The sequence below is a fragment of the Cyanistes caeruleus genome, chromosome 10 (assembly GCF_971803275.1).
Source record: "Cyanistes caeruleus chromosome 10, bCyaCae1.hap1.1, whole genome shotgun sequence".
NCBI lineage: Eukaryota > Metazoa > Chordata > Aves > Passeriformes > Paridae > Cyanistes > Cyanistes caeruleus.
The window spans coordinates 8,246,578-8,270,846 of record NC_141710.1 but is presented as its reverse complement, the minus strand read 5'-3'; the positions used below and the strand labels follow the sequence as shown (position 1 = coordinate 8,270,846).

The following is a 24,269-nucleotide window of genomic DNA, read 5'->3' as shown; positions in this document are numbered from 1 at the left end:
AATTGTTTAACTGAGGGAGGAGGTTTTAAGTTACTTCTGCAGCAGTATCTAATGGGGGTAAACCTCTGCAGATCATACATCACAGCTCTGGCAGCAGTCTGTAATGTCTTTAGGCTACATCTTTAAATTATGAATAATGCCCATTAAAAAATCGTAACTCTTAGTTGATAAGCACATCTGGGTAAGATGCTGTCAGAAAGATCAGAGCCCAGATCACAGATGCAGTATCTGGCCTCATCCTATGGAACAGTTTGGAGGATTGGCACACCATTGTAGTGGTTTATTGCACCTCTTAAAACCAGCACACTGCAAAGTGCTTCCCAGCAACAATCTTTCCACTTGGATTTGAGTTAAGCCCTTCCAAGTCTGAGCATCCAAGAGCATGAGAAATCAGTAGGATGCACATTTTAAGGAAGTCTTTTATAACTTTGAGAAAATCATTTCCTCTAGAAGGATTTATTTATCTTGTAGCAAGGTAACTTTGAGGCAATGTGAGTTGAGCGTGACATCTCTTTCCTGTCCCCACAGCAAAGAGGAAGCCCTTGGTCTGTGTCCCTGAGACCACGCTCATGTCTGTGCAGTTATTTCTGCAGCAGAGCGAGAGGCGTGTGAAAGAAAGCCTCTGAGCTGTACCAGGGTATGTCAAAATTTAACTAAAGTCAGTCAGTTTAGCTTTGAAGTGTATTTAGCTTTCAAGTTGAAGTGCAAACAACCTGATAAAGCCAATGTTAAAGTTACAGCACATACACCCCTAAATCTCAGTAAGAGCAGAAGCAGTTGCCTCCTTTTGTCCAGGTTTGTGCTGCCCAGCCCCTCTGCCCTGTGAGGATGCTGGAGCCTCCCTGGCAGAGAAGCCCTGCTGACTGCAGTGCAAGCCTCACAGCACACAGCCTCCCCAAGGCTGGGCTGAGATGTAACAGCACAGCAATGTCAGGGCTGAGCTGGGCCTCCAGGACCGTGCTGAGACCACTGGGGTGAGACACCAGAGGGATCCAAGGCTTCCAAACCCAGGTGTGCAACCTGGCACCACCCTGCACAGTGCAGCAGGACCAGGGGCTCAGCTACAGAGATATTTCTTGTCACAGAGAATCTGTGGGACTGGCAGGCTCTGGGGGTGGATGGGAAAACCACTGTGGCTCTGCTTGCCCCTGCCTCCCTCCATCCTCCAGCTGGGGAAGGGTGGAGGGCAGGCACAGTGGCCAAGCTAGTATTTCTCTCATCACACAGACCAAAAATAGCAGCTGACCTTAATGCAGGCTTTTTGTCTAACCACTTTCTTCTAATCAGCTGCATAAAGGCCAGCCACCATCTATTCACCACAGAGCAAGAGAGAAATGCTGAGCAGAACTGCCAGGTCACTCATTTAACCTCAAGAGTGTAATCTTCTTACTCTGACTGCAGGAGGTAGGAGTAGCACCTGGCCAGGACATGTCCTAAGTGAATTAGCAGCACCATCCATAGGCTTGCAGAAGGAAAGAAAATCAGAGCAGTACCACACAAGGAAAGGAACTTCTGGCAGCTTATCCCAAGCTTTCTGGAAGGGCAGGCAGGCTACAGGCAATCAGAGCAGCCACAGGACATAGCAGATACCATTTTATAATGCATTTTCCCCCCAACAAATGTAAAGCTTGTTAAAAGTGTAAGGCTGACAGCACTGAGAGATAGCTGAAGAAGGAAAACTGGTTTCAGTAGCATGAGATTTCACATACCTTCTGTCAAGAAGCAATCCTCAATCTCAGAAGTCCTACTTCAGTGAGAAACTGTAAGTGATGGTCCATTTACACAAAGTTAACTACAGCTTGCAAAGGCCATCCAGCTGGATGAAACCCTGTTTCTGAGCCCGGATCCACTCATTCCCCATACATAACACCTGATAAACAGACATTCTGCTGCCATTCAGTCCATTGCTGGGGCTCATCAATCTCCCTGGGGCCTGATCTCTCATGCAGCTCTGGCTCAGCACTGGAGGATCCCTCCTGCACCAAGCCTGCTCTCCTGCTGTCCCAGGCAGCCACCTCACATGGCCCCATCTGTCAATCAGCCACTGTGTCCCTGCTCTGAATTACAATTGCACTAGACAGGCCCACCCTCAGATGAACCAAACCCCTCACATCCAATGTGATGCCCACCATGGAGAAGGAGAAGTGTCCTTTTGTTCTCTGTAACCTGCCTCTACTGGCAGGGTGAGGTCCCACCTGCAGGAGCTCTGTGCCTCCCAGGTTGCCTCCAGCTGGCACAGGGGTGAAAATGCTTTCTTGAGAAGGGATGCTGTGTGTTCAAAGCTGTGCAGCCACGGGAGGGTCAGTCTCCTGTGGAGTGCTCCAAACACCAGGCTCAGTACCCAAAGGCGTCACTGATGGTGCCACTGATACCCCAGAGGACAAGGGTGAGACACAAATCCTTCTGCAGCATGCAGAGAAGAGACCAGCACCACTCTGGGACTGTTCCAGGCTGCTGAGGAGAATGCTCTGAGGTATTGGCAAGCCTCAGGAGTGCCAAGATTTTTTGATGTTTTGTGTGTAGTCAGAGTTCCACTTTGACTGGAGTGTTTTTACTCAGGGGATTCAAGTCCCATTTGCCTCCCCACTCTACTCCAGCTGATGGAGACACATCTACAGGACAACAAGAGTTTTTGAGGTATGGCTGAAGCTCACAGCTTATAATCCTACAAGATGATATTCTCCTGTAATGAGAATACCTCACAACCAACATTTCATTTAACAATTTGCATTTACCACAAACCACCAACATTAAAATGAGAGGAACTGACAAACACATCAGCTGTAGCTCCTACTCTGTGCAGCATCCGAGATGGCCACTCTTCCTTTCCAGCAGATTATTCCCCCTGTAGAAGCCAGCTGCTTCTAACATCAAGATCACCTGTTTTGAACATTAACTCAGTCTAATCCTCACTTTCTTGGTAGGCCCTTGCCATAGAAACCTTCCTTAGCAACAGGGGGATGGAGCAACAGCAGCTCCAGCCAGAGACATTCATGAGGCAGCCCTGGACCCTCTGTGTGCCACCTCAGGCTCTGTCTTCCCAGCTTTCCTTTCCAGCAGAAACAGGGTGTGTGTCAGGAGGAAAATGGCTGCACTGGGAAACTGTTTGAGACCACTTCAAAATCTCCTTTTGATTAAGTTCCCTTGGCCTGGTTTATGAACCCAGCTCACTCAAGGGAAACAGTCTGCACCCACTGAGCACTGGGGTGACAAGGATGACGACTGATGTTTGTGGCCACAGGTACAGGGGGTGACAAGAGGAACCTAGAGGAAAGTGGGGAGGGGATGAGAGCTGGAGCATCTCAATATTGGCTCAGCAGTCACTCTGCTGAAGTGGAACAAGTAGAATGGCTCAGGGCACTGAAAACAGCCCTGAGAACTCCATGAAGAAAGAAAATCCTGAGCACAATCACATCCTGCACAATCATTTGTGACCCTCACTGGCCAGCAGACAATGGTCTCCAGTGAATCTGTGGGGAGTACTGGTACCTGAGATGTTCTACAGTTTTTCCTGCCACACATTTCTGCTGTATCTTTACTTGAGTGCTATTTCTTTTACTGGCTAGAAAAATCAGTATTTGTCTCTCTGATGGGAGGCATGCTGTAAAGAGAATATCAGGAGCTGCATGAGACAAAGGGCAACACCTCAGTCCTGTACCACCACAGGAGAGATGGCAAAGAGAAATGCAGTCAAAAAAAGCTGGCACTTCAAATTCCTAATCAATCAGCATCCAGGCTGGAAAAGAAGTGGTGAAGGATCAGACAGATTTGTTATTGCTTCTGTATCATCCTTCCTCCAGACTTGTGCCTTTCTGCTCCCAATAGCTTTATTTTGGCAGGCAGATAAAGCAGTATGCATGTTGTTCTGAATTTTCCACTTCTTTCAGGGAAGTAGCTGACTTTGGCTCTGCAGATAGCAGCAAGGCAGATCTGAAGCAAGCCTGAAGTGGAAACATCCCACCAAGGGGAAACATCTAGCCCAGGTCCAGGGTCAAGCTAAAGCCAGTGGTGCCACTTCTGTTGTGGAGTCTGCTTGTGTCCAGCCACCTTGGAGGCCAAGTGTCCTAACCAAAGCTTCCCCAGCTGCCTCCTCTCTGGAGAGCCAGCACAAGGACATGTCTCAAGTATTGAGGCAGGCACTACACCACTTCCAGTCTCAGGAACCTGTACCTTTATCCTTCCATGCTCTGACTCACCCTGTCACAAACACACCACGCAAGCACCCTGCTGCTCCCAGCACCACACCATGACTCACTGGTAAACCTGCACTGCCCTCACTTCCAGCCCCCCCTGCCAGGTTTTTCATTATCTGCTCTGCTGCCTGTGGGACAATCATCTCTGGGGAGAGCCCAGGGGGTCTGCACCTCCAAACCCCTGTCCCATGCTCACCTGCCAGCACAGGACACAATTAACTGCAGGCAGCTGACCTGAATTCACATGCCTGGCTTGTAGGGAAGAGGGAACCAATTTGTCCTATGCAGTGGGAGCAAGTACTTTTATCTTGATGGGCTGCAGAATCTGCAGAATTCTCATGACAGATACAGGAAAATATTTTTCTGTTTTTGTTTGCTAGGGTTTTTTTTCACATTTTAATATTTTCTAGCTTTTATCCAGTGACAAACATTTCTGCTCTTAGATGAGGAAGCATTTGTTTATGCCTCTGACCAAAGCTCTGGCCCTGAGAGGGCTTAGATTTAGCACTTTTATTCAACAGCCCACTGAGGAGCAAGAGGCTTGACTTACATGATTTATTTGATATGTTTGAAGATATATGAAAACTTGATTATATCAAAGGCTGCTATTTATGAAGTCTGTTTCTCAACTATAGAAACAAAAATCTCAATTGTTAGATGAATGCTTACTGAATTAAGTGAAGGAACCAAATGGCTTTCGTTACACATGCAAGTATTCTCACACACTGCTATGAGTAATAACACATAAAAAATTCATGGAAAAAATCAAACTTGCTGAAGGCTAACTATAACATATCCTTCACTATCAAAGAAATAAAGATTCAAGACTTAGAACACTCTTAAAACAAAGTCAAAAGTGAACATTGTTCCTAAGAAACAGGCATAAAACAATAAGGGTAAGGTGCCAAGGCTGTGCAGTGCCTAATTCCCAGGAATTATTATTATTGTAATGTCCCAGGAACTGGCACATGCTCAGGTAGCTCCATTCAGGTGCAAGTATTTCAAGAAAGTGGAGGTGTCTTCAAGCCTGGCTTACCCTCTGGGTCTCTCTGTGGAGCAGACCTTTGTTCTGGAGAGGAGAGGAACCCTGCAGAGCCACATGTGCCAGTCAGGGAACCAGGCAAAGGCAGCACAGGGCACAGACAGCAGCGAGCTTGGTTTTCTGCAGGCAGGAAAACTCCCAACACCTGGCTTATCTACAGAGTGAAAAAACCTGGAAGTGTGATCCAGCATAAAGCCTACCCTTAGTGATTTATTCTGATCACAGCCTTCCAAAAACATTTTGCTTTCTTTTTCTTCCAAGAAACATACATAAATAAATAAAAGTGTCATTCTTTATAAGTGTATTTGGAAATATTTTCTATTCTGATAAAAGAAAAGCACACTACAACTTTGTTCCTCTTATTTTTGCTTCAAGTAAGGAATAAATCCTGTTTTACATGTAAATTTTCAAGAGAAAATTATTTTCCCTTCTAGAGTTCTAACTTTCCTTTTATGTTGTTCTTTCCTTCTCCATCACTATTAGGCTCTCTGAGCTTACAGGCATCCAGGGTATGAGCAGTGGCATTTCTGCTCTGGTCTGCAGCTGTAAGGAGCTGTATCTTCACAGGGGAAGGGGAACAAGGTGAGTTTTTCTCCATTCCCATTCATCTTGCCCTGTTGCAGCACTGCAGAGGACAAACTCTCACAAGCAGATGGCTGAAAGTCACCATGCAAGACAGGAGAGATCCCCCACTGCCTCTTCAGACCTCACACACTTTTTAATCACGAGGCAAGATGACCTTGGCTCTCTTAACACATTATTTTCTGCCAAAATTATGAAACCAAATTAGCTTTCACAACTGGGTTCAAGCACTGAATTTCCATTAGTAGTACAAGAAAAATTCACAGCAACCCACAGCTTCCATGCATGTGGTTCACACTTTCTCCACAGCCTGAGTATCAAATGAACAATTTAACTGGGATTCCAGGGGAAACCTGAGTAGCAGAGAGGAACCAGAAAGCAAACATCATGAACGTAGCTAAGGAAGAGCAGATCCCCTCCTCACCCACCTGCCAGGCCTTAACCAGCAGCTCTGGCAGAGAAAATCTTCCTTGCCAGCCAGGAGGCTTCCTGGAAGGTGAGAGCAAAACCTAAAAGGACTTCAAAACTGAGTCTGACTTCAAAGAGCCCTGCTGGGGGACCTGCATCTGCAGCTTTTCACATTGTCTTGCCATGTTTGACAGTTTATCATGAAACTATTCATTCAGCCAGATCAGCACAACAAACCCTTTAATGGATCTTAGGCTGAAAGGAGTTCAGCCTGTGAACATAGAAAGTAAAACCATCATTTTCCATGAAGAAAACTTGGATGAATCTTAAAATACCAGGTTTTTTTCAGGGGTAGATATATATTCAAAGCTTTTTTTCCTTTCTGTGGGCTTTTCAAGACTTAATAAATCTCTGAGCCCTTATTGACCAGGCACAGCAGGTACCTACATTGGAACATCTTGCTGGAATCCAGGATGAGGAGACCAGCTCTGAAATCCTCACACTGCTGGTGCACCGAGCACAGGGTCACACAGGAAGAGTCTTCTCATGCCTAGGAAGCTCTAATCATAGAAACATCAGCAAAATTTTCAACCAGGCTGATTCTCAACGAATCAGTGAAACTTCTGATTTTTACCGTAATGGACTTGGACTCAACTCAAGGACTAAAATCTCATTAGATTCCAAAACCTAAACTGAACCATGTAAAAAGCTTTCATGCTCTGTGCCCATCCCTGTTATAGGGCCTCCATTACCATGGCATTGGAGTTCTTCATGAGTTTTAACATTTATGCTCACAGCATCCTACTGCAATGGAGAAATTTCTTCCTTTTGTAGGCTGGAAACTGAGGCAGAGAGAGACCAAAGAGTCTGATCCAAGAATTACAGGACCCATAAAGTCTAAACTCCAAACCTGAGTCCCTCAAACTCACACCTGTAAGAGTTCCTCAAAATCCACCAAGTCCTTAGACTTAGGTCTGTCTCAAATGCTTGGCATCATCACCATCATCACCATCACCATCATCACCTTTTGCATATGAGAATGCTGGAAAACCACTCATCAGAAAGTCAGTGCTCAGGATAGAAGGGAAATCAGATGCTCTAAATTATGAAAACAGGTCAGGTCAGAGAATGCTGGTTAGGGCAGTGAGGCACATCCATATTATTTATCCTAATAAATAGGCCTCTCTGGACCATGCAGAAATACCCAGACTTTCTCCCTTTGCATCAGCAGCACCCAGGCCAGCACAAGTACTGGAATATTTTGAACTTGTCTCACTTTCTCAGACACTTAGTGGGGAAAAGCAACAGAAAGTTATGATGAAAGGGATATTATGTGGCTGTGTGACTGTCACATAATGGAACACTCTCTCTGAGTAATTGCGTAAAGAGCAATTTTGTGGGTTTTATTGAATAACTCAAGATAATTTAAACCTCCATAAAAGGATAGTGAAAATAAAAAATAACTCTCTTACAGGAAGACACGTCCTCACATAAAGAATTCTAGAGGTGCAACACTTAAGAATATGTTTGAATTTTAACTTTTTCAGAAGACATTGCAACATTTTAAAAGGAGTAGTTTTTGTTCAGACAGTCCAATAATTTAGTTCATAGCATACAAGATCTGAATGTTGTGTACATATGATGTGTATTGCATTCAGTATATAAGTGCTATACAAAACAAATGGAAAAGAAAAGTCCTGTTTAGAAAAATATTCCTAGCCACAAAAGCCAGGTGGATAAGGGAAAGGAAAAGTTTCTTTGCACATCAAATATGTCTCCTGCAAATGTGCCTACACCTACTTCACCTGTCCCCACTCATACCCTTAGCACTTTAAAAATCAGATTTTTACCCAAGATATTCTAGCTTGAGGGCTATTGCAGAGCCAGACCAGGACCTCATCAATACCATCTAAAGAGCCAAAATAGAATAATTACATACCATTGTTGGTAGGGTTGGTTTTGGTGTTGTTGTTGTTGGGGTTTTTTTGTTTGTTTTTGTTGGTTTTTTGTTTGTTTGTTTATTTTTGTTTTGTTTTGTTTTTTGTTTAAAGGGAAGCATCAGCATCAAAAGATTCAGCCATTTGCCCCCATCTATCCTGAATTACTGATGGCAGATCTGGAGAGCTGATCTTGGACCTTGTGCCTCCCAGCCCTCTGTTTGGCCAAGTGCTAACAGAAGTTATTAGACATGTCACTGAGGACAAAACCACTGAAAACACACCCTGAGACACAGTGCCCAAATTTAGGGACTCTTTGGTTCTCTAATTTATTTTAGCTCCTTTAGTTTTCCCTTTTAAAGGAAACATCAACACCACATCTTTCTCAAGGTGAGGATTTTCTGAGAAGTGCTACTCTTAGCCTTGCTGGGGAAAAAACACCCAAGCAAACAATGACAAGCATAATTCAGTTCTCACAAAAACCCATATACAGTGGCAGGTAGCCAGTTTGTGATCTCATTTACACTGGGGCAAAGCCATGGCAACAGCAGAGCCGAAGAGCTGGAGCCGCTCCTGCTGCTCGGGAGATGGGCAGAAGTTTGCAGCACAATGCAGACAGCCTCTCCCAGCAAATGGGAAAGATCTAGATCAGCACTTGGAACGAACAGCAACACGTTTACACATCACAGAAGGGTTTTCCTGTCTCATTTGGGCATTTTGCTGTTAAGCTTTTCAAGTAAATTCTGGAAAACCCGGGCTCCAGATGTCAGCAAGACTTTGCCAGGTGCTGGGCTGCAGCAGGAGGTCAGGGTCAGAGCCACTGCCCCACGCTCCCTGGCACAGCTGCTTGGCCAGGCCACCACACTGAGCCATCAGGGTGCCCTGCAGACCCAGCACGGGCTCTTCCTCTTGGCTGCTGTGAGCTGGGAGATGTTCTGGGGAGTGTGGCAGCTCTCGGTGCTGAGTCAGACCGACGGGGAATGACTCACCCAGAAACGTCAATGAAAGACAATATTTCTTCTCTCCAGGCTGCCCTTGTGTCTTGTGTTGCCTCATGCTTTTCATCCTAAAGGACAGGGTCCCTTTGCACCTTTCTAGATAACAGCTGAGCAGTTTTCAACAACACAGAGTTTCAAAATGCTGTTTTTTCTCGCTGGTTCTCTCCCAGCAGATGCTTTGTCCTGTGCCTGATACAAGACATCCATCGTGTGCCATTGCAGCAGCAGCAAGTGCAGCAGGAACCACAAGGAAGGCTGGATGTAAAGCCAGGGCTGGGAAGTTGAGCTGGCTGCTGTTCCAGCAGACACACACAGAACAGCCTGACTCCCACTTTGGCACAGCAAATGACTGCACACTTGTCCTCCACCCCTCTCCAGCCACTGTGAGCTGCTGTTTGCTCTAGGCATGGCATGGGAAGAGACACCAGGTCATTAAGTACACGGAACCATTACGTGCACATGTTTAATAGAAACAATTGTAATTATTCATACTTCATCATTTCAAGACTGTTTCAAGAAGAAAAGGCAAACACCCTCCATAGATACAGATACTGTCATTACCAGGCTGTCCCCTGTCCCCTTGCTGGGGCCTTGTGGCTTCTCTGTGGTCAGTGATGGGCTTACCTTCAGGCTCTTTGCTCCTGAGACCTTGCAGGTATTTCTCTTTGTTTTGAAAGATGGAGCTCACAGGCTTCTGAGTTTGTCTCAACCCAAATCATCTTCCAGGCTTGTGAAGATGACAGCTTTATTTTGAACAGCCTCTTTGCATGACTACATAGCATTTGTGCATGTGTGTTTCCATCTCCTCAAACAAGGGATACCATCTGCAGGCACAGTAACAAGAGAACTACATAAGAAATTGATAAACCAGATCTGAAGGGGATGTCTGTATCACAAACAGGGCTGTAAATCCAGGCTTCACTCTTAAGCCTATCAAAATAGGCTCATAGGCCCATATTAAGTTGTTTATCTGGCGTTGTTTCATGAGCCATTTTACTTGACAGGTCTGCAGGAAGATCTGTGGTTTTTAACTGCCAAGTGTCAGAGACTGAAGAGTAGGCAACTACATGTTGACTCTAATTGAGTCAACATTTAGGTTAGAAACACAAAATATCATGCCTTATTTGAGACAATCCTAACAACTGGAAGCACACCCTACCTTTCTGATTATGCTGGGAAGTTATTTTGCACCAGATTTTAGAGGTGGTGCAAAGAACAAGAAGTTTTCTTGCATAATTTCTTCCAAAACAGAGGAAAGCACAAACCCTGGTATTTCCATTCAATCATGTACACATGCTCAGTAGCACAAGAGACCTCTAACCTTTCCATGGCAGGACATGACTGGGCATTCAGGGAATGTTCTCTTGGTCTTGAGAATTTACTCAAGCCTGGCCAGTCAAGGGAGGGAGAACATTCTTGCATCGTCTTTGCTTTAATCTGTTCTCTTTAATTTAGATAGACTGCAAGTGTTCACTCCCTGTGGGTCACACCCACCCACCAGCACATCACTGGGATCCAAAGAAGTGTTATGAGTGTGGGTATTACAGCAATTTTCTTAGTGAAATCACAAATAGTTAGCATTTTAATGGTATAATTAGCACCCATAAAAACTCTTCTTTCTAAGAATAGTCACAAGAAACAGAAATATGGAGTGGGAGCTTATAAAATGTTATCTGTTTTGTCATCTCTGTTGAAGGAAGCCTGCCAACTGGCCTCAATTCATCCTTCAAGGGCATAGTAAATGCTGGAAAGTAGATTTTCAGAACAGTTTTACTCCAGCCTTCTTAAAAATCTGAACAGTTTTCCGTTGCTCCTTCCTTGAACAGCAAAACTAAAGCATGTTACCAGATGTAAAAATTCTCTGGTTAATTAATGAATTAGTTAATTGTAGTTGGCTGCCATATATGAGCACTGAAGTACAAAGCAGCAGTATTCAGTTATAAATAGAACTGACCAGGGTACAGCATGTGCACAGTTGTGTATAGGATCCAAGAAGCTGAAGAACAGTAATTGGCACTGGAATATGCACAGGTTCATTAAATACAAAAATTTCTGAAGATGTGCGGTGGAATTTAGGGGAAAAGACAAACCAAGAGTCAGAATTTAAATCCAAGCTTGCTTGGCTCCAAAGCAGCACCCTTTTGCTGCCATTGCTTGGTTGCTCATCGTGGAGCTGCCCTGTCACCCAGCAGGCACTCTGGTGATGCCAGGCAAGGCTGTGCCCCAGCTGCAGCTGAGGCACCGATGGGATCAGTCTGTGCCCTCTGCTCCATCAGTGCTGCACACGTCAGTCCCACCTGCCTCTTCTCCTAAAACTCAGGTACTCCACTTTCATTATTACAACCTACATTCCCTTAGGTCCCTAATCTTAATCACCCTTCTAATATTGCGCTGTTGATGTGGGATTTAGGTTTCTTTATCACCTTTGTTCTTATCTCTGCAGTTCAGTGTGGGTAAACACTGCTGGATTGTTCCAAGTCACTGCTCTTATTCTTCACAACCTGACACCCATCTTTATTCTTTGCATCTCTCTCAAGAGAGGATTATAAAGTAGATTTGCCTGGCTTTTGCACAGTGGTTAGGTAAACAGAGAGAAGTTAAAAGAGTTATTCAGCTGAAATGACTTCTCCATTCTTCCCAGTTTCTAACCCCTGGCCCAGGCCTATGCTGAAAATCAGGTGTGGCCTAAGGCAACATGAGCTTCTCAGAAGCCACACATCTGCTCATTCCTCCCAGCTGGAGATGTACACACCCAGAGAATAAACAATAGGTCCATCCTGCTTGCCATTTGCTTCTGTAAATTTAAGTAACAGAGATCACCTTGGAAAAAAACTAGAAACAAAATGGCAATGGAATTAATTAATAAATCATTTTCACTTTTGGTGGCATTTTATTCCCAGCAAGGGAAGGAAGCTTTTGGGAAACAATTTATTTTGATAGGAAAAACTTGTTGATTCCACTGGGAAACCTCAAAGATCAGCTGCAAATTCCAGTTGCAGATACTGTAATGAAGATGAGCTAATAAACAGCAAGGTGTGAGGATATGTTGGTAAAGCAGTAGATTGTGTTTTTAACAGAGTGCAAGCAACATTTGTGGGAAGGGCTTGTGAGCAGAGATTCAGGAGACTAGAGAATGCAAGTCAAAGCACTGGAGGAAAAGCAATAGGGAAACACTGTAATAATTTTTAACTCTTTGATGTGTTTATGAGTTTTAAGAGCTTTATAGATGGTACTTTAAAAAAGGGCTTGAAAAGCTGCGTTGATTGCTGGAGTGGGAAAGATAACCTTAATTATTATCTCATCTCCAGCTAAAGCTTAGACACTGCTTCAGGGGAAAGGAAGTGCTCAACCTACTTTGAGATATAAAATATCTCACCAAATCACCCAAAGTGGGACCATTTCAAGTTATCATAAATTCTTGCAAAGATTTCCCAAGATTAAGAACTTGATCAGTGAGAGGGAAGAATGAATTCCCATCAATTTCCCTTCCTCTGAGACACAGGACAGACCTGCAAAAGGCTTTGATAAGCTCTAGGATGGGGTTCTCAGAAAATACATTGGGTATCGAACACAGCCCCTTCATGGAGGGCTGATTGTAAGCTGCATGCTCACCACAATATCCCACTTTGGACAGCAAAATTTGCTCCCCTGGAATAAACCCAGCTGGGAAATTAAGAATTTAGTTGCTACCAGTAGATGTACATTATTATTAAATTTTCTTTGAAAATACATGATCATCTATCATTCTTGTAAATAATTCTGCAGTGTAAAAGGAGTCCAAATATAGCTGAGGCAGTTAATTATCCACAAGAAGTGATGGAACACAATGCTCCTATGTAGTTTCCCATAAATCTGAGGTGCTCAGTAACAACTGGAATGGGAACTCATTGTTAGATTTCTTAAAATAAATCCCAGACTCTTCAGATGAGAGAGAAGGGTCTGAGAGGAAAAACAAAACACAGGTAAACAATGGAAGAGTACTCTACTGAAATTCAAATATCACACATGGTTTCTGATTCTGCTTGAAGACAGTCATGTTTAATGCACAGTTCATCAAGCACAATTATGTTTCCTCTTGGAGCACTGTGTTTTCTTCCTTCCTTCTGGCAGTGTGGGCTTCTTCCTTTACAGATCCCTGCATTGCACTCCTTTGTTCCCCTGCTTCATCTTAAGAAACAAAACAAAAAAACCTTCTTGTTTCCTTTAGGGAGCTGTCTTGTCATGCTGATGTTGAGGCAAATCAAAATGTGCATACTTGCTCTAATTTAATTTTATTTGGAAGATTAGCAACAGCCATTCCTGCAAATATGTAGGGGAGAAATAAACTGCAGCTTTTTCACACATGAGAATCTAGGGAAGGGCAAGCTCAAACCAGAATGTCCTTGGACAGCTCCAGATGTGAATATGTCTGGATTTCCAACAGTTTTGCAAGTGGGCTTCTTGGCTAAGCTCACTAGAAACACAAGGGCAAGGCATGAAGTTCCAAAGGAGAGACAAACCTTTATAATTTTCTAGCCAGAAAATCACTGAATCATAGAAATATAGAATGATTTGGGTTGGAAGGGACCTTAAAAATCATCTTGTTCCAACCTCCCTGCCACGAACAGGAAAAGGTATCAAAGTCGTCAATATCTTATCAAACAGGGCAAAGATTTCATCCAACAAACCTCATATGCCATGCTTCTGTTTTGTCTAGCACACAGATATCCTCTGTATCTCCCCAAGCAACCAGCAGATTCCTTCTGCACTGATGTACCAAATCCTCATCAATGTAAAAGCTCCAAATTCTGCACCACCACAGCTGTGGCCAACAGAATTCATAATAGGAAACAGAACATAAATTGTATCTGGCTTTTAGGCTTTCCTCAGATCTGACAGCATGGATCCCTTGCATTCATTTTAATAGGAATGGTATGACTTTTTATTTCAGAGAGATGACTGGTTTTTGGTTGGTTTTTTTTTTTTAATATTACTACATGACAGCATTGATATTTGCCCAGGTTTCAAGCTCCAAGGCAAGTTATCTTCAGTGATATAAAGTATTGGTTCAGGAAAGATAGCAATATTGAATTTAAAATTACTTTTTTTCCTCTATCTACCCTTTTCTTCCAGTACAGTACTGTCTGCAAAAGTGCACTTCCCAAGGGGTCACATTAATACTAGAACAGCACCTAAACTGGCCAACATGAGTTAATTTCTATACATACATACCACTCCAGCTGGAAAGCCTGTCCATAATATGCCTCTATACAACTGGTTAAAGCACTATTAGACTGTATTCCTTCCTATTACTAGAAATCTTGCAGCTCTGTAGGAGAGACAGTAAACATCACAGGGTTATTAAATTTCTGCCTCAAGGTACAGCTGTGAAGAATGGGTACTTAGCAACCAGAAACAGAGGAGCACAACATGTTCCATCCTAATGGCACATTTCACAAGGAGATACAAAAACTCCTATCAGCCTGTAACATCTAGGCCAACACAAATGATCTCCACAAACAGCTCCAAACTTGTAATTGGCAGGAAATGAACAGATTTCAAAGTCTAACATGTCTGGCAAATATAACTCAGCCCCCCAACTTCCCTGACATTTTTGTCCTTACCATCACCATGTTTTCCAATTGGATTTAAATGAGTAATCTCAGTTTTAAAAGGTTGGTTCAATATTTACGTTGGTTATTAAGGTCGAGGAGTCAAGAAATGAGAACGCTAATTTCTGCAAGCAGATTGCCTGACATTTGAACAAGATTGAAAATTCCATCAATATGGCACATTTTCCCTCGTAAAAAGTTCATGTAATTTCTTAGGCATTAGTCAGCAGAAGCCAATCATGAGTGACAAAGAAACAACGAGCAGGATCCTCTAGGCCGTGTCACCCAGTCTCATTGGAATGTTTGTGCAAAGAGGAGTACAGATTGCACAGCAGAAAGCAAATCCAACACAGCCTGTACTGACCTCAGAGCTGACTGGGAAAAATTGTGTAGGGATCTGCTTAATGGAGAGGATGAATTTGGGGTGGAGCTAAAAGACCACACGCATGAAGCTGCCATATAGGCCTAGGAGAAGTAGCAAGTGGTTTGGGCCCCAGGAACTGTCTGTAAAAAGCTGTATCCATGATTTCATTAAGGCAGCACGTGGTATGGAAAGGAAGGACTGTTCTGGTCCCTAGACACTGGGACATCCAATTGCTAGCAAGTGTTACCATATCTCAGAGGCACCGTGCTGTAAAACCAGCCCAGGTTTCTGCCTGGCCACAAGGATTGGTCAGGGCATTGGGATATGAGAGGACTGGATGAACCCCAGTTCTCTTTTAGCTGCAGCTTTTTCAAGCTTTCCTGAGCTCTCAGAATACCCACCTTCTCTTCCTTTGCTGACAGCCAGTGGGAACCCTACTTTCTTTTATTCCATTTCAACCTCCAGCCACATCAAACTACGCCATGATTAGAATCTCTTTGGTTTGGCAGCATAAGAGGAAATACACCCCCAAGTGTATATCATTGAAATGGTTATTTAATGAGCCTGCTGACTTGTGTGGAAGCTGCAGCCAGAGGAAATAAAGGCTTTTAAGGCGTCTTCCTGATTGTTCAATAAATAGATCTATAGCAGCAAGAGGGTTCCCTCTTTCCAGGACGTTAGAGGAACATCATCATGCTGGGAATCACTCAAAAGCCAGCCAGCTCCTCAGCTGCACTGCAAACAAGGAGCAAACTGGGAGTGCCATGGAGGGAAATGCATCAGACTCTTAGATGGGAATAATCTCAGGGTGAAGCCAATTAGAGACTTTTAGAGACTTAAGTTAAAAAAAATAAAGCCTTTGAAAATGCCCCAGAGCTTCATGCATACATGAAATGTTGAGGATTACTGCACTCTTTTCCTTCAAGTGCTTTTCCTTTGCAAGATCCCCCAAGAAATGTATATGGTGTTGGAGAAACATTCACTTAACCTGCACATGAAAAATAAAAGAGGGAGGAAAAAAAATCTCCACAAATACCAAAAAATCCTCCCAAGTTTTAAGTTGTAATTACGAGAAATTATTCCCTTCAGCGTGCCAGCTGCACAGTCTCTCTTTGTTATTTGGAAAGTTTTGTGTGTGGTTGTGGTTGTTTGGGTTTTTTTTCTCCAGTTTCTTATGATGTGATTAAATATTGGCTATAATTTACAGAACATCTGTTGGTTTGGAGTTCCTTTGAATGATATAATGTGGGATACAAGCTGTGTTGCTGTGTGTCCTGCTTCCAGTGCCACACAGACCTGAGGCCAGGCTGTCATCTCCCCCAGGCAGCTCCTGCTGGCTGGGGATAAAATCCCTCTCTTGTCCACAAATCAGTGGCTGGGTTTGCTGGTTAGAGCCTTTTCCTCCTGTGTTCTCCAGGCAGTTGTTTTGCAGTTCATTACAGGAGACAAAGACTGGGACCTTTTGAGTTTTGTCCTTCCTCTAGAGCTCCATTTGTGCTAAAAGGAATGGAAATCACTTTGCACATGGCCCCCTAGATTTATGTGTATAGTCCAGTTATAGGGAAAGGAAGGTTACATGCATATGCTGAGACAGAACATGCCATGTTTGACGTTTCTTTTCTTTTTTTTTTTTTAACAGGATTTTTTTTCTTGTCTAAGAGCAGAATTTGGTTAAATTTTAACCAAAATACAATAAACAGAATGATCACGAACAAAACCTGAATATGGTTGTCCTGACAGTTAAATCTGTTAACACCTTCCAACAGCTTCAGGAAAAACCAAACTCCATAAAGGACAAAATAAACTGATCTGAATTAAGAAACAAGCAGCTGCTTCCAATAACTATATTTGAAACACTTATGTTGTTGGTCATTTAGACAAATCCCAGTGCCATTCCCAGGACTTGTGAGCTCCCTCTCGCGGCCTCGTTAACAATTCTGGGCTGTTGCTCATCAGCCCAGATTAATGTGGCACCAAAGGGCACTTTGTCACCTCCCAAGCAGGAATTGATTTTCGTCTCCCGGGTACCTCAGTGAGTCAGCCGGGCTCCTGCTGAATCACCGTCACAGCCGCTGGAGGGGAGGGGGATGTCGCTGCCTGGGGGCACAGGGGAGCTGGGCAGCATCCCTGCTCCAGGCTGGGGTGGCGAGGGATGCCTCGGGAGCCAGAAGGGCTGAGCTGCTCCCCAGGCTCCCCAGAGCTCCGGCTGCCGCTGCAGTCCCTCACATCCCCAGGGACGGGGAGTGATGCTGGGGAGCCGCGGTGATGCTCAGCCCAGCAGGCGGGGGAGCCTGGGAGGGTGGCCTGAGTTCTAGGGGACCACTAATGAGGAGAAAAAGAAACATCCAGCTGCCACACCGGTCTGTTAAATGAGCTATAGGGAAGTGTCGGGTCGGGAGAGCAACAGAGAGATTTGCAAAACAAATCTTACACAGGTCTGAAATCAGAAGCTCCAGGGTTTGGAGGGCGAGCTGAAAACTACCTTTTTAGGTTAAGGTTATAAATAATAATAAAATAGATTTATTTATTTATTATTAATAATTATATACGTACTATTAATTATATAACAATCAATAATTTATGTATATAATTATTATATATACACGTATACTTACTATTCTATTACACTTTTTATTATACATATTATTATACTTATTATTAATTTATATAATAAAAGGTTATGTTGTGCAGATGTAGCATATGAGTTCTGTCCTGCTTTTTAAAATGGCAGAACACTATTCACAAATGCATGGTATCCACTTGCAGACAGCCATTAAAGGCATGACTGAGATTTCCCTTTCTATTTTTAAAACAGGTAAAAAAGGAAAAAAAAGAAAAGCTGCTTCTTTCACCCTAGATTCAATTTCCCCTCAAACCAAAAACATTATCCCCAAAGACTGATTGTTCTCTTACCATTAAAAGCTGGACTGCAGGTTTAGTAACTTAAGCCTAGACAGATTTGAGTGGTGTGTATGACAATCAATGAGTTATAGCCATTCAAACCCTGCAGAACTGCTAATTTTGGAACACAGTTACTGGGATACATTGCATACAATGTGCCATGAGAGTAAACACACAGTCCTGCAAGCATTACTTAGATCCCCTTTTAGTACTTCTTAGCACAGAAGTTTACTGAAAAATAAGTTCATTTATTAAAAAAATATAATTCAAATTTATCAATATCATTGACATTTCTTGTAGATCTATACTACCTACTAGATCAATACTACCTAGTAGCAAAACTATCAATAACTGGTGCAACTGTGGGCCATATGTACCAGAAAAAACCCACACATTTAACTTGTGCAAAACCAGGCAAATTTAATTTTAGATCATTTGTGTATGCTCAATTACCAAAGTGCCATGGGCAAATAAGATGCTAGAATGCACACACAGCTACAACTCTCGCTGCTCTATTTGAACCAGCAGTTATCTCATTGTAATGCAACATTGCTTTTTCTGACTTGCTAATTTGATCGTGACAATAGGGATTGTAATAATTAATTATCGGATTTCTTAATTAAAAAAATTATATCCCCAAAATCTTCCCCCTCTCCATCGTGTCTGCTGCCCCCCGCCTCTCCAGCTCTGCCCAGGACTGTGAAGGATTTCTCTCATTGCATTTGTCAGACTTTGGATCCAGGCTCCAGGAGACAAAGCCTTCGTCACAAGGCTTGGTATCAAGTTGCTGCAATGCCACATAGCTGGGGAAGTTAAATGCTTCACTCAGAGACAGAATAACAGCAAAGCTGCCTCAAAAGGCCCTACACCAGGATCTGTAACACACCCTACAGTACAGGCTCAGTTCCTCCTGCAAGTAATTATTTCCTGTTGAGCAGCATTTTCCCTTTTCAGACATCTCAATGAAAGAAGAAATTAAAAAAATACCCCAAACATAACAAAAACCCCATAACCCAGAGGAAAGCCCAGGCCTCTGAGAGGTGGATGTCAGATGGAAGCCCTGGGAGCTGCAGTACCTAAGGAGGTGCTGTCTGCAGAAGGGACCTCAGCACCTCATAGTGCTCCTTTTCTGACAGCTGAGCATTTCACCACAGCTCCTCTTCCCATCCCTGTGCCTGGCATCCCATCCTCTGCATGGGGGACCAACCCAGGAGCACAGGATGCACTGTCCAGGGAAGCTGCTTTAGACTGTCCTCCCCAGAGCTGCTACAGAGGGATACAGAGGGATGGGGCTTGTCCTTCCCCAGGGTTACCTGTGCCCCATACCCAGAGTGCCCAGCCCCACCTGAGCTCCTGCAGAGGCAGCAACGGGAGCTCAGCATCACTGCAGGCACCACGGAACCCTAAAAAGCTTTTCACAGCTGCATTATTCCTGTCTGGGGAGCATCCCTTGGTGCAAACAGAAATTGAAGGTTTCTCCCCACACTTCCCCACCTTTCCCTTCCTGTATACTGGTGCTCGAATGGAAAAACAGATTTTAGAGATCGCTCCCACAACCAGATCTTAACACAGGTAATTCTGTTAGGTAAATTTTGAGATGAAAGCTCACACAGCAGCAAGAAGTTTAATGTCTTTCAAGATAGCTTTAAGGGAAAAGAAGATCCAAAGGGGATCTCAAAAGTACCCATTTCACCAGACTGCTTGTCTCAGTCTATCCTTGTTGAGAACAGAGTGCAGAACAGGCTTGGACAAATGTGATGGCAGTGATAGCAAGCACTGAGCAGGGAATTATGAAGTGCAGATGCAAAGTTTGGCTAAGATCTTCAATGCTAAAAGGCCACAGCTGGAATTTGGTTTTTGGAATTATCCAGCTTATGAACTCTTTGAAATGTAACAATTTTTGCACATTTTAACACTGCATATGTAGATTAAGTATTATTTTCCCACATTCTCTCTCAGGCAGAAAGAAATTAGGCAGACTAATAACACACCCATTTTAGAGATGATGCCTTTGGGGAAAAAAATAATACCCTATAGCTAATTTACTAAGGGAGATAAGTGATACTCATCTCTTTTACTATCTAGAATGATATTTAAAGATGCTGCAAAAAGCTAATTACCTTATTTCTGAGAAGCAGATATAAGACTAAAACCTGTTTAATAGTTAAGCCTGTTGCTATAACAACCGCACTTCAAGGACATGGATATACCAAACACGCAACAACATCTGCATTAACAAAATGTCTAACTGCAATTGAACTGTACCTGGCAAAAGAACCAATTAAATGTGAAAACTTTTTTGTTCAAAGGGAGAAAAACCCAAAAAATACTTTATTTTCTTACTGTCAACAGAATTCCATCTTGAAACGCCAACAACCTCTCCACAGGAGATTTGCTATTTAATTCATCTAGTCTTGGATTCCTCCCCAAATTTTTCCCCTCCAAGGACAAGAAGTAAACTTCAGTGTTCCTACTTCAGTTAAACAGACATTTAAGCATCTGGCTGTTTCCATTAAGTGGTGGGAATATTGCTTTGGCTGTGTATTGCACCATGCTCTGAGATAAAACTTCTTTCAGCCTTTGCTCATGAAATAAAGAAAAGAGAATGAAGCACAGAAAAAGAATGCTTCACTGTAATGTAACATAACAGACCAGGCAAGGAATCAACAGATTTTTGTTTGTTTGTTTGTTCAGAGTCATTTGACAAATTAAATAGTCATTTGGCACAACTTTCCCCCTTATTAGATCATTATTTAATTGGGATAGAAAAAAGACTATAGAATAATAACTTTTTATCATTTTTTTAAAAAGGAAGATAGGCTAAATCAAGCTGAGGATGATAGAGATGTGTTCAGTGATGTTCAAGAGCAGTACATGGGTTTTGCTGCTCTGAATAAATATGAAAAAATTTTATAGGCTAGGGAAGCTCTACTTGAATAGAATTATGCACAAAGGACTGTTACACACAAAACATACTAATAGCCATTGATTAGGATGCCAAGATTGTTACTTCAAAAATAAAAGAAAATGCAAATTTTTGTGCAACAATTTAAACCACTCTAAAGCCAGCCAAGTGTTGTCATTATGAAGGAGTGTAGCTCAAACTTACACAGTGATTGTTTCCATAGTTTGAGGAGATTTCAGTTCACCCATAAAACATCCCACAGCTAGAAGGACCAAAAGCGATTTGGATCCAATTTAGGAAATAATTATTTTCAGCATAAAAAGTATTCATCATGCAAATTTCAAAAACATAATAATGCTGCATGGGGGGGTTGATAATCATATTAATGTTTGCAAAGGGATAAATACAGCTTCCTCCTGGTTAAATCTGTGCTTTGCAATACCAGTCATGGAACATGGCAGTGGGCAGACAAGAGGCAGTAGCAGTACTTGTGCACACCTCTGATGAATGAATTTCTTGACATTTCTTTATTCTGTTTCTCTGATCAGAGCATCTCAAGCAATATAGCTCCAACAATATACACAAATTAATCTGATTATGCTCCATTCCTCCCCCCCCCCCTTTTCATTTTTCCAAGTTTACATTACATATTTGGGGAAGACAGCTTCAGAAAGCAACATGAAATTCAGCACAAGTTTCATAAAGCTTTCTGGAGCTGTGACTTTGTTAATAATAAAAACAAAATACAGGTATCTCTACAAATACCTTTTAGCTTTCTCTTGCAAATAGCAGCTGTGGCTTTGAAAGAACATTGTTTTCATTTGAATGCACACCTGTTAAAGAAGCAATAAAAGCACTGGAAGCAGAAGTCAACAAATGTGTTACAGTGTCCAAGGTTTTTGGTTTCAACCCAAATTGCATACTAGAAAGGCAGCCTGCCAAAATCAGACCACAGAAATAAAAATCACACTTTTGTTTTCGTTCTCAAATATAAACACAAACTCTGACATTTATTAGAGCAAAACCCTTTAAGGCAGAAGGCAACAAGAACATCACATCATTGATGATGGAACAATACAAGTTGCAAGCCTCCTGTTTAAACAAAACCAGCCACATCCTTGAGGTGTGCTTTTCTGCTGGATGAATTTGCCATCACCTTCTTGTACTTGTTTTTTAAATTTTAACAATTGAGCACTTTTAAGAGTCTGCTTATCAATTAGCAAACATACTTGAGTCTTCTATTCAGAGGTCTAATGGCAGGAGCTGGAAAGGTCAATTTATCATAAAAAGTTTTACAGCAGCTGCTAAAGCCAAAGGCTGAAATCAAATCATCTCAGGCAAAAGGAACTCTTACCATTGTTTTTAAGAGCTGGGATTTCACCTGCTGAGCTGATGGCTTGAATCAAAAGGTGAAAGCAGAAGACACTGCTGTGATACTGACTACCATAAATAGAAGCCCAAAGCTATCAGCTCTTTGCTCAAGAATGTTTTGGGTGAGATTAAGATCAGAGAAACTAAATGTGGGTTATTAATTTGCAAATGAGATCCAATATAAGCAAATCATGCTCATGAGAAATGTTTGATTCCTACCATCTCAAGATCATGAGCCCCCAAATCACACATGGAAATCAAGTTACAAAATAGCTTCTAATTGCAGGAAAAGGCTGACAAGAAGAGAGGAAATAGCCACATCTCTTCATTGACATTAATTTCTGTCACACTCATCTCCCTATCCAAGCAGTCATGATCTTCTACACCTCACTCTTTAGGTGTAAGAGGTAATCTTTTATTTAAATCAAGTGTTATAACTGAATACAAGTTTTCAGCCATACCATCTCTAGTTCAGCTATTTTGCAGCTGTAAGTGTCTGGTGGCCGGTGAAGAGCTACCTTCTCTACAAAAGAACAGATGCTGGCACTGCAGCTTCTCTACAAGAGATGTGGGTGAGGAATGCCCCAGGGCACAGCAGCCTCGGAGGCCCTGCTAGACCCTGCACAAGCAGTGCAGGCACCCAGCTGGAGGACAAGCTGGGCTGAAGCTTTCTCAGGGCTATTGTGACGTGCCAGACACATTATTCTCTTTTTTTCCATTTCACTGAGCTATATTGTTTTCTCCCTGGTACTCACTTTCCTATTGTTAATCTCCTCTAGCCCCCAGCACAATTTTCAAGTTACAAACAACGATAAGAACAATGTGCATGAAGCGACTGATGTTAAACATTGTCATCTGTCTCCACTAAAACCTCTCAGTTATTCAGCATAACAGCTGGCAAAAAGACAGATTACTTCCTTTATGCACTTCAGCAAATTTGATCTATTATCAATGATTTATGCCCACTTTTGGTTGGAGATGTAAGACACAGCCCATTTCTCATTTTCCAAACTGAGGCTCTCAGGACTGGATTCAATTACAGCTAAATTATGAGATAAGGCTTGGGATAAACGTTGCCACCCTCTGACAGTCTTCAGAAGGCTCTAGTGAGGCTGAATGTCTGCTTTGTGACACAGGAGCAGGGCCAACCTTCAGCTTCAGCCTAGCAATGTCATGATGAGGGCTGCCTCGGGCCCAGCACTGTGTAGAACAGCTGTCACACCCACACGGGACCACAAGGGATCCCCTGGTTCTGCCTGTGCTGTCAGCAACACCGGCAAGAACTACAGGGTTCTCCTGAGGAGGGAAAATGCTCCAGAAAGAGCTGTTTCACAGAAGCATGTGAGATGGTCAGAAATTTGCGCTCTCTCAATAAAAATTTCAAGGCCTTGGCTGAAAGATAAGTGCACATCTGAAATATGCATTGCAAATTGTCACGTTCCTGTTTCTAATGCAATGGCTGGAGAGAACTCGGCTCAGGCACGTCCTGTTCTCTTTCCTGAGAAGCCTTACCCGAGATGCTCCCGAGGGTAGAAGTCTATTCCTCATGAAAATGAAAGGGCCCAGGCATGCTGTGGGCCATCATGGAAGGAAGTCCCTGGAGGGTAAAGAAGAGCACGAAGACGTGGATTAGGGCTTTTTATTAGGGCTTCTACAGCACCTTGCACTAGAGCAGACAGCTGCAAGGTTTTGTATGGAAAACAAGCACACTCTGGGAAGAAGTCCCCATGAGCCATCGGTAGATGATGCAGAATGTGAGTTTATGGGCAGGTACTACCCTGCACAAACAAAGGAGAGGTGCGGGTGGGCCGGTCCGGAGCCCTCAGGCTGCACCGACCCGGCCCAAGGGCCCTACAGCCGCTAGAGGTCAACAGCACCCCGCTCTGAGAGCGGATAAAACAGCGGGGAGCCGCGGGGAGGGGTCCTGGCAGCGGATAAAACAGCGGGGAGCCGCGGGGAGGGGTCCTGGCAGCGGAT

At 43.1% G+C, this 24,269-nt stretch overlaps 1 long non-coding RNA gene across 2 annotated transcripts; it reads right to left on the bottom strand.

The window, feature by feature from the left end:
* Positions 1-8,205: 8,205 nt before the first annotated feature.
* Positions 8,206-24,251, bottom strand: LOC147651279 (uncharacterized). 2 transcript variants are annotated; one of them, XR_015274434.1, is made up of 3 exons: positions 23,805-24,244; positions 14,372-14,468; positions 8,206-9,984 (listed from the first exon to the last, which is right to left on the bottom strand). It is a non-coding gene; the product is annotated as an uncharacterized LOC147651279 (long non-coding RNA). The 2 variants fall into 2 exon arrangements; XR_015274433.1 differs by lacking the exon at positions 8,206-9,984 and adding an exon at positions 13,170-13,327 and having other exon boundaries at positions 23,805-24,251.
* Between the last annotated feature and the right edge of the window lie 18 nt (positions 24,252-24,269).